At 38.9% G+C, this 10898-nt stretch overlaps 1 long non-coding RNA gene across 1 annotated transcript; it reads right to left on the bottom strand.

The window, feature by feature from the left end:
* Window positions 1–3347: 3347 nt before the first annotated feature.
* LOC144589318 (uncharacterized) lies at window positions 3348–8810 on the bottom strand. Its single transcript, XR_013545372.1, has 2 exons — window positions 8703–8810; window positions 3348–3715 (listed from the first exon to the last, which is right to left on the bottom strand). It is a non-coding gene; the product is annotated as an uncharacterized LOC144589318 (long non-coding RNA).
* Window positions 8811–10898: the final 2088 nt, after the last annotated feature.

The raw sequence follows: 10898 nt of genomic DNA, 5'->3' as shown, positions 1-10898 counted from the left end.
GTAGAAGCGAACATATTTATTGCTGCAGTCACTAAAGGGTGAAATAAAGATTAGTTTTTAGTTAGGAACGCAAAGCTTTTTAGATCAATAGAGACCCACTGCTGGAATCAATCTAAAGTTTGAAATTTTCAGGTAAAGATTTACAGAGCTTTGTTTTACACAGTTAATATTCCAAGTTGGGTGGGGGAAGCTAATGGTTTCTGCTACATTACCTACTACTCAAACAGAGTAAACTCGAGTCCGTTCATAAACTGACCTCAGCTATGCACACAGCAGTTGACTGTATGGTGATTTTAAATACTGTACAGTAAATAAATACCCATAACATGGATTGTAAATTTGCCAATAAACAGGAAAAGTTTTGTTTTTAAATGCATACACAGAATAACATGATAAAATTGTTGTTGCAATAATACCAATCTTGCATGCTTTTATAACACTGGGTATCAGTAGGAAAAAGACTTTTAGGACTTAAAGGGGTTTTCTCCTTTCTCACTAGCCTGCATAACTATAGATCGCAACTGTAAGAAACATAACTTATTTCCTACTTTAAATGCTTCTACAATGATTTTATACCGACAAAGTGCTGGTCTGTGCGGGGGCTGGGGGAGTGATGAGACTGGGTTGACCTCTCCACATTTCTTGCTCAGCTAATGAAAAGGAAATAACTAAAATAATTTTCCCACAGGGGTCAACCATCTCCCCAATGTTGTTTAATAGCTACATGAGGCCATTGGGGGAGGTCTTCAGAAGTTTTGGAGCTTCATGTCACCAATATGTGGATGACACCCAGCTCTATCTGTCCTTCCATCCTTCTGCAGGTGATGTCATCCCATCCCTTGAGGGCTGCTTGGATACCGTGGTGGGGTGGATGAGGGAAAATAGACCAAGGCTGAACCTGGACAAGATGAAAGTCCTATGGTTGGGTGCCCTTAGTGTTTGCGGTCTGGGTGTCTCTCTCTCTCCTTGGGAGGTCACTCTGTTAAGGATGAGGCTCACCACTTGGGTGTACTTCTGGACCCAACATTATCAATGGAGTCCCAGAAAGCATCTGTAGCCCACTCTGCCTATTTCCATCTAAGGTGGATTGCCCAGCTGCGTCCCTACCTTGACACTGGGTTCCTCATGACACTGATCCATGCATTGGTAGTCTCAAGAGTAGACTACTGCAATGCTCCCTACAAGGGGCTGCCCATGAAACTGCTACAGAAACTTCAGCAGGTGCAGAACATGGTGGCCAGACTACTGAGTGGTGTAAAGAAATATCAACACATTTCTCCTACTCTGGCCGTCTGCACTCGTTACCTGTGCATTTCTGTGCCAGCTTCAAGGTGATGATGTTAACCTATAAGGCCCTAAACAGTTTGGGACATTGATACCTGGCAGAACGCCTCCTCCCGACTAGATATGCCTGTCCTATATGATCCTCCCAGGCCAGGCGGTTGAGAGTATTGACCTCGAGAGAAGCTCAGAAAGCAAGGACTAGAAACCAGGCCTTCTTAGCGGTCACCCCTCAACTTTAGAACAGCTGCCCAGCCGAAATTCACTTTGCCCCCTACACTGGGAACTTTTAAACAATTGTTAAAAACATAGTTTTTAAGACAGGCTTTTCCGAACCTTTAAAATATTAATATAGTGGTGCTCTTAACACATATAGTATCTATCCTGCTCCTTCATTTATTCATTTTAGTTATTATTAGTTAAATTTGTTGATATGTTTATTCTTAATTCTGATTTATTTTATTACATTTTTCTTTTAAGCGTTGTTAGTGATATGTGGCTCAGCCATGTAAACCACCCAGAGTGACCTTGGTAGCCAGATGGACGGCATAAAAATCAAATAAATAAATAAACAAACATTATTAGCTATAGGTGCCTGTTTGAAAACATAAATAATCAATGGTCATCAATACAGAAGTTGTTATTACATTACATCATTACTGTGCATATTAAGCATGCCAGCTATTTCTGGTTAGTCTGACAGATAAACAAAGACACAAGTTTTGTGTAAGACTTGTAAGAGCATTGGGGTTGCTTTTGAAAACAGAAGCAATAGATGAAAAAATCAGTGGGCTGGAAATACATAATGTGTTATGCCAGTCTGTAATTCACGTTTGACACATGTATACAACTTATAATGTAATTTCTTCAGATTTGATAAAGTAATTGTCTGCCAAACCACACAAAAGTTCTGAAAATGGAGCAGCAAAATGACTTTTTAGATCAGTGTTCACAAATGGTATTAAAGATATATAAGAACATACATACATACAAACTTTATTGTTTCTGGCCATAGACCTTTACAATATTTTGACTACTGTAGCATATAAAATCCAATTAAAACAGGTAATTACCTTAAAACCATTAAAACCAATAAAACCAATATAAGAACATAAGAACATTGGAAGGGCCTTGTTGGATCAGGCCAAGGGCCCATCTAGTCCAGCTTCCTGCATCTCGCAGTGGGCGCACAAGAGGCAAATAGATACCTGTCTCCTGATACCACTCCCCTGCATCTGGCATTTTGAGGTAGCTTCCTTTTAAGCCTGGAGATTACAGGTCCTCATCATGACTTGGAACCTGCAGTGGACTTTTCCTCCAGGAATCTGTCCAATCCCCGTTTAAAGTGATATAGGCCAGATGCCATCACCACATCCTGTGGCAAGGAGTTCCACAAACTAACAACACACTGGGTAAATATATCTTTTCCTTTGTCTCTTCTCACTCTCCCAACACTCAACGTAAATGGATGTCCCATGGTTCTGGTATTGCATGAGAGGGAAAAGAGCTTCTGTCTATCCCCTTTATCCATCCCCTGTATAATTTTATACATCTCAATCATGTCCCTGCTCAGGCGCCTTTTCTCTAGACTAAAAAGCCCCAAACACTGTAGCCTTTCCTCATAACGGAGGTGCCCAGCCCAGTCATCATTTTAGTTGCTCTCTTCTGCACCTTTTCCAGTTCCACTATTTATTTGTTTGTTTATTTGTTTTGCTGCAGCAAACAGAACTGTACGCAATACTCCAGGTATGGCCTTACTAGAATTATAGTCTTTTCCTATGAATCTTAACTTCTTATTATGTGCCCAAAGTATGATAGCCTCCATTTAGTGATTTTTGCTTCTGGAGAGATTTCAGGCTTTATTTGATTTAGCACCTACTTATTTGATTTTTCTGAAGATCTGTGGGGGCTGTAAAACACCATATTTTAAATGCATTGACTCCTGCCCCCCCCCCCGTTTGCTTTCTTCACTGTCTAGCTTTTTCATCTGTACCTAGTAACTGGAAATGCCAAAATGCCAGATCATGGCCTTGGTCTCTAGTGACACATTTTTTTACTTTAGGATATTTTCTATTTCCTTCACAGCTGCACTTCTGAATCTCGTCTTCTTCTCATTTTTTGGCTGCAGCATCTATTTGGATTGATGATTGATGCAAGGTACAGAAAAACTTTCTTCACTGTCAGCATTAAAGTCAAAGATAATTCTGTAGTAACTATCTTTGTCTTAATATTCCACTGCAAGTTTGTTTTTCCACTTTCTTTTTTCATCTTCATCAGAAGATATTTCAACACATTGCTGCTTTCTACCGGAATATGGTATCATCTGCATATCTTAAATTATTGTGCTTCTTCCACCAGTTCTTACTCCTACTTCATCTGAGTTTAAGCCACTTTTCTGTATGATATTTTCTGTGTGATATGTTCTGTATACGTTCTGCATATGGATTGAAAAGATAGGGAGATAAAAGTACACCTTGACACCATTACCTGTGGAAAAGCAATCTGTTTCTCTAGATTCAGTCCTAGCAGTAGCCTGTTATCTGGAACATAGGTAATGCATCCAGACAATCAAATGTTGTGGTACACTAATTTCTTTTAAAGCAATCCACAGCTTTTCAAAATTCACAGTCAACAGCTTTGCTGTAATCTAAGAAGCACACAGTGATTTGCTTCTGGTCTGTGTCACAGTCTGCTGCTCATCTTGTTTTGACAGAAAGAATACAACTTCTCCACACCTACTTCTAATAATGTAGGCTATTTCATCTTTATAGTGGCCATCAGTTGACATCCATATATACAGCTGTCTGTTTGGTTGCCTGAAGCATGTATTTGCAATTAACAGATTACTGGTGTAAAAGAATTCTATAAGTCAATATCCTACTTCATTTCTCACTCCTAGGCCAGATTTTACAACAATGTGTGGTTCTGCTTTATCCCCTACTTTTGTGTTGCTTTTTCCTCAGCCTCTATAGTTGGAGCATAAATTTTAAATATGGCTATGTTGATAAGTTTTCCAAAAAGTCTGATTGATATTATTTGGTCAGACTTTGTATTATAATTCCTAAATGCTTCTGTTACATTGTGCCCCAGTAGTAGAGGCATACTGTTTCTTCTGAATTTCTTACTTCTCTGCACATTTTTAAAATATTACCAGCTTAAGTTCCCTCAATTGACCAGTAGAGAGGCACAACAACGGTTGTATTTTCTAAGGATTCTTAGAAAGCAACAATTGACTGAGAGTTTGTTAATCACCTTCTATCGGAGTTCAATTGAGAGTATATTATCCTACTGTCTCTGTGTATGGTTCACGAGCTGCACAGTGGCAGAGAAAAAGGCAATTCAAGGGGTGATCAAGACGGCCCAAAACATCATTGGCTGTTCACTCCCCTCTTTGGAAGAATTGTATAAGAACAGATGTAAGAGGAAGATATCTAACATACTGAAAGACTCCTCTCATCCGGGATATCAGCTCTTTAAACTATTACCATCAGGAAGGAGATTCAGGGTATTGAAAGCAAGGACAAGCAGATTCAAGAACAGTTTTTACCCAAGTGCAGTATTGAGTTTAAATGCGGGGCCATAAGTTTTTGGTGGACTTTTTAATTGCTGAGAGAAAACGGGGTATCTATATTTGGATGGTGAAAGTTGTGTATATTTTAACTTTTTTTTTGTAGTGTTGTCCAGTTTTACCTTGGGGAAGAGCACCTCATTTCGTTGCACCCACTTGTGAGCGCAATGACAAATAAATTTCTTATGTCTTATGTCTTATGTCTTATGTCTTACTTCTCTGCACATTTTTAAAATATTACCAGCTTAAGTTCCCTCAATTGACCAGTAGAGATGGGCATGAACTTCCAGTTCAGTGGTTCATGCTGGTTCGGTCAATTGCTCAATGGGTGTGCCGTGGTTTGCCACCCCATCCCCTCCAGTGGGTGCCCATTCAGAGGCAGCACTCTGGCTTCCCTGTCCTGCCTCTTCAGGGTGCTGTCACTGAGGGGGTTCCTGCTGAATGAGCACAAATTGCCAACTGGCAGTTCATGTCCATCTCTGCTCACCAGGTTTTCTGGTACTGAATGTTTCTACTTTAAATACCTTTATATTGCTATCATGGCTAGGTTTTCTTCCACTTAAGATTTTGTCCTGGCACCAGTTCTCAGTACTTTAACATATTTACTTCAAGTTGTATTACTAAATAGCAAATGAGAGCACCGGGTATGTGCAAATATGGCACTAAAAAAGAACGCCAAGAAAATGCTTTGCCTCAGATGTAATTCATGAGCTTCCATTATAAATTATTAAAACATGCTGGTGGAGACATATACAGCATACAAAGGTCGGGGGAACTTTGGCTATATGTGCCTAAATTAGGCCTGTATGTTCTGTTATCTAGATATTTTCAATATTTTCAGACCATGGATAAGTGAAACTCTGGATACTGATCTTGTGGATATGGAGTCCTACTGTATTTGAAATGGCATAGAAACAGAAAAAGTGATTTACGGAAGACTTGGTGGGCTGTTTGTTTATTTTTTTTCTTAGCATATTAAAAGTGTTGTGAGCCTATTTTAAATGCACAAGAGACTTATTGTATGATACTGATACCATCAAACACTGATTCATTAAATTTAGCTCACCTAACATTTTGGAAAAGTAGGAAAGCTTTCTCAATTCCTCATCAGCTGTATTAATGATGCCCAAACACTAGAAACAGGGAAATATGCCAACCTCATACTCATTTAAAAGGTTTAGTGTCATTATTTGAGCTAATCATCAGTTACCTGTTTGTTATTGTCATGACAATCTTGATCAACTTGGCATCCTCCAAATGTTCTGACCTACAACATCCATTACTCCAAGCTAGCATTGCTATTAGTTGATCTGGCTAAGGATTATGAAAAGTTGTAGTCCAGCACATCTAGAAGACACCAGGTTATGAAAGGTTGTTTTTAATACAGTGGCTAGAATCCTATTGCCAATGCATGCTAACATTAGGGAAACCTTATGTCTTGGTGGCATGTTGCCACTCTTTAACAAGGTGCTTCCCTGGGTAGCTGCATGCCTAACAATGCCACCAATACCTCATTAATGAGCTATTTGCTACCAAGGCTGATACGATTTCCCTTATAGAAGTATACATACATCAGTAATAGGATTCTGACTTGCTATCTGTTTAATTTTTTATATGGGATTAATGTTATGATCTGCCTTGGATGTTCTTAGGAAAAGATGGTATATGCATACTAGGCTGCCTAAATGGCAGATTTAAACCAAAATGACATTTCTGCATTTCTTTCATACCACATACACATATGTTCCTTTTGTTTGGAATGGTATGTGGACAATAATTAGTAATAATAAGGGTCAAACTTCATATTAAGGGAATGTGTTTCCCTGTAATTAACATGCTTTCTGTCCCATGATGTCCTTCGGGAATTCTAACGTAAGCCTGTGTTTATCAACTAATCATAATGACCAATTAATTTTGAAAAAGATGAAGTGAAAAATATGAAGATGAGAAAAGCAATACTTCTGACCAACAGGTGTCTTTCATCACCCATGGGGGTACCTTTTAAAAATATGTGCTAAGTATATTGTACAATTTGACCATCCACCCCCCCTCCCCTTTGTTTTTGAATTGTTTTTGCAGTATGAAGCACAACTATTGAAGCCACCAATTCATCACATCCAAGCTCACAGCTGCCATAGTTCGGTAATTATTTTCAGTCTCTCTTGACCTAAGCCTGATTTCAACTGGTGATTGGAACATGAAAGGTTCCATAAACCATTATCAATTGCCTTAGGCATCCAGTTCTTCTATTGTTTCTTTGCGTAATTTAGCTTTTTTTTTTAGAGCCCATGAAAGTTGAGCACCATAAAAAAGAAAAGAAAAAGGATAACTCCCTTTAAACAGGAGGTTTTCATAAAATGTGAAGCAAAAGAGAATCTAACATGAATCACAGATATTATTTCTCTTCTGCAATGTACATGCATCTGTTACAGGGATAATCCAAAAATAATCCAAGTTAGGTCAGGACAAAATATAGATGAATAAGCAAAGACAAAACTGCATACGGTAGGGGAAATTGTCAATTTCCCTCTATAAACATTTTATTTCTCTCACTCTCTGCTCATCAAGAGACTACACAGGTCTTAGTGGGACACATTATTCCAAACCCTTCTTCTATACAGGGATGCCTAGACACTGATCCAAAAAATGGGGGGCAGGCCGGGAGATCTCCATGGCAAATTAAAATATCAGCTTGTGCTTGTTTTCATCCTTGGCAAATCTCTTTTGCGACCAAGAGGAATTTGATAAACAGTTCTGATGTAGTTCTGATATCTGTAGCCCAACAAACTGAATTCGCTCTTTGAGTCACCATCAGCATATAGACCTTAGCATTATACTGCAGAATTTTTTAAAAATGAAGAAATACATGTTGTTAGAAAAAACTTCCAGAAAATAGTTGAGCATTCTCATAAATAACACTGGATTTTTCTGCAGTATATTATTATCATACACAGTAAAAGGGCGGTCCTTTGGAGCACTGGTTCTTAACCTTGGGTTACTCAGGAGTTTTGGACTGCAACTCCCTGAATCCTTCACCACCAACTGTGCTGGCTGGTGTTTCTGGGAGTTGCAGTTCAAAAACATCTGAGTAACAAAGGTTAAGAACCACTGCTTTGGAGTAAGGTTACATGAATTCAGGAAGACTTGCTTCTCAGCAAACATGCATAGAAAGGGGCAGGCCACATGTGGCCTGCAGGCTGCATTTGGGCTTCTGCCCATTTTAATTCCCTTTCCAGTTCTGTTTCTCAGTAGGAGAGCCCCTCTCAGGAGAATATGAATTTAATCAAGGAGAATACTGGAATTATTACCTGGGCCAGGAAATACAAAACATTTACAAAGTTAAAGATGCCAGATTTGGCTTTTACAGCCATAATACTATGGAATCATACTATCCAAAGCAGTGTTTCCCAACCACAGAAGCATGACTCCCATGGAGGTCACAAAATGTTTTCTTGGGGGGCGGGGCACGAGTCAGCCTTGCCAAATAATTTCTTCCTTGACCTTTTGGAGTGGGATACTAAAGTTAGTGTGTATGTGTATGTATAAGAAAAAGGCCCTTTGGGGGCAGAAAAAGTGAAGTGTGCTGCTTCTACAAGAAAGAAATTTTAAGTATGATGTGTTGTTTCCAGAGAGCCTAAAGAACAGAATGAAAAGGAAAAGAATACAAACAACAGCACCCCTGCAGAGGGGCACAAAAATGAATGGCCTGCCTCTTCTGGAATAGCTACAGGGAAAGCTGCAAATAGGTTTATGAGGGGGATCCACTCTGTGTGAAGGTTTTGCTCCATCCTTGGGTACCATGATGTCCTCCCATCCCCTGGCCCATCTTTGAAGTCCTTTGCCTTCTCCTTACCTTTAAACTCTCACAACGTGTTCTTTCCCCAGTTTTGAAGTGGTGGCAGCAGAGTTGGTGGCAGGAGCAGTAGGAAAGTCAGCAGCAGCAACAACAGTGTTGCCAAGTCTGGGAATGATGTAAATGGCTTATTTTTGCAAATGTGGCAGGGTTTGCAGGTTACCTGGCTATTATAAAAGGGTGTGTGTGAATCAAAAAAGGTTGGGAATCACTGATCTAAAAGATAATCTATACTACTATGAGTCTACTCAAGCGTTATGATCAACATTGAAAGACCCACCCTCTGACCCACCGGTAGAAACCATTAGGCTGGCAGATTCTAAAGAAACAGCTTTCCTGGTGGTGGTACCACACCACTGGAATTCTATCACCAGAGATAAATTAATGGACTTTTTTGATGTGTAAAACAGCACAACACACTGAAGATATATTTATTCAACTTTGCACTTGGTGCCTAAAAATTTTACCACACTAAATGTGGCAAACAATAGCAACTCCAAAATACATTGAAAGCAGTAAGGTACAGTCCATTTTAAAAACTCTACTCAGGCAGCCGATACTAAGGGGAAGCTTGCCTGAAGAGAAAGGTCTTTGTGAGCTTGTGGAAGGACGGCAAAGATAGGGTCAACCTGACTTCCTGTGGGAGGGATTTCCAAAATTGGATAGCAGCAATACAGAAGTCTCTCTCCCACATCCCCACCAAATGCACCCATGCAGGTGACTGAGGAAGATGTCTCCTGATGTTTTTAACACCTAATCAGGCTCATTAGGGAGATGCAGTCCTTGAGATAGCTTGGACCAAAGCTGTTTAGGGCTTTATAGGTTAGAACCAACAGTCTGAATTGTTCCTGGAAACGCATTGGCAGCCAGTGGAGCTGCTGTATGTATCAAACACATTTGTATGTTTGGCTTTTGAGATTTTGTAAGCTGCCTTGTAAAGTCATTATGCTCCAAGATGAGGGTTAAAAATCTTGATTGATAACTGATAAATGTGCAAATATTTGCATAGTTGATCAGCTAACAGAAAAAAGTTAAGGATAAATATTAATTAAGAACCAAAGTTAACTATGAGTAGCATTGCTGGAAAAGCTCTATTCCCTGTACAAAAACAGGAGCACGAGCAGACTGCAGGACAAACAATTAATAGTTAAAATCAAAACTTAGACATAAAGCTGAAAACTAGAATCATCATAGTCCCAAAATATAATTTAAATAACTCCTGGTGAATTTAAAGACAATGTATAGAACAGATTTTCATTAATAAGCTCAATCAACCATTAACCAGAAAAATTGTGAATTGAAACAAAACATATAGCCAGGGAACAATGCAAAAAGTCTGTTCATGTAGCCTAAACAGAAGAAATACATCAGTGGATGACTGATGAAACTATTAACATTGTTAAAGTCAAACAAGAAGGCTAAGTGACAGAAATAGGATCAGAATCCTAAATGCAACATTTTAACCAATCTCATATACAGACTAAAATAACCAATCACTGCAAAGACATGGAAGAGAATTACCAAAGAAAAAGAGATAGAAGGAAACATAGGAAAATTTAAACCAGTGGTTCTTAACCTTTGTTACTCGGATGCTTTTGAACTGCAACTCCCAGAAACCCCAGTCAGGACAGCTGGTGGTGAAGGCTTCTGGGAGTTGCAGTCCAAAACTCCTGAGTAAGCCAAGGTTAAGAACCAGTGATTTAAACCATGATTGGGGATCTTGAAAGGACAACTAGGAATATCTTATCTGATAAGGATAAACAAAACAATCTGGAAACAATGTACTGAAGATCTATGTAAAATAAATGAAAACTGACATTCTTCCAAAGCAAGATCTTTGGATGAAGAACACACAATTTTATAAAGTGACACAAAAGCTATTCTCAAAGAACCTGGAAGAAATTAATCATTAGAAGTGACTTAAGCAATGGAAACTGGATCTACCAAATCCGAACAAAAATATGCCAGCAAAAATAGAAAACAAAACAATTGCCCACAGATGGCAAATATTTCATATACATTAGAATTCCAGAGAAAGGAAAAGCCAAATCTTGCAAGAGTTGTGGGCCTGTTGCATTAATTTCCAGTGCAAACAAAGTGATATACACAATTTTACAAGGAATATTTTTACCATATATTGGCTGAAATCCTGTTGCTTAGTACAAGACAAATCATAGCTTTCAGTTTGTTCTTCCT

This window comes from Pogona vitticeps, chromosome 4, assembly GCF_051106095.1.
Source record: "Pogona vitticeps strain Pit_001003342236 chromosome 4, PviZW2.1, whole genome shotgun sequence".
In the NCBI taxonomy this organism is placed as follows: Eukaryota; Metazoa; Chordata; class Lepidosauria; order Squamata; family Agamidae; genus Pogona; species Pogona vitticeps.
The sequence above is the reverse complement of the archived record's forward strand: the minus strand, read 5'-3'. Positions and strand labels throughout refer to the sequence as shown.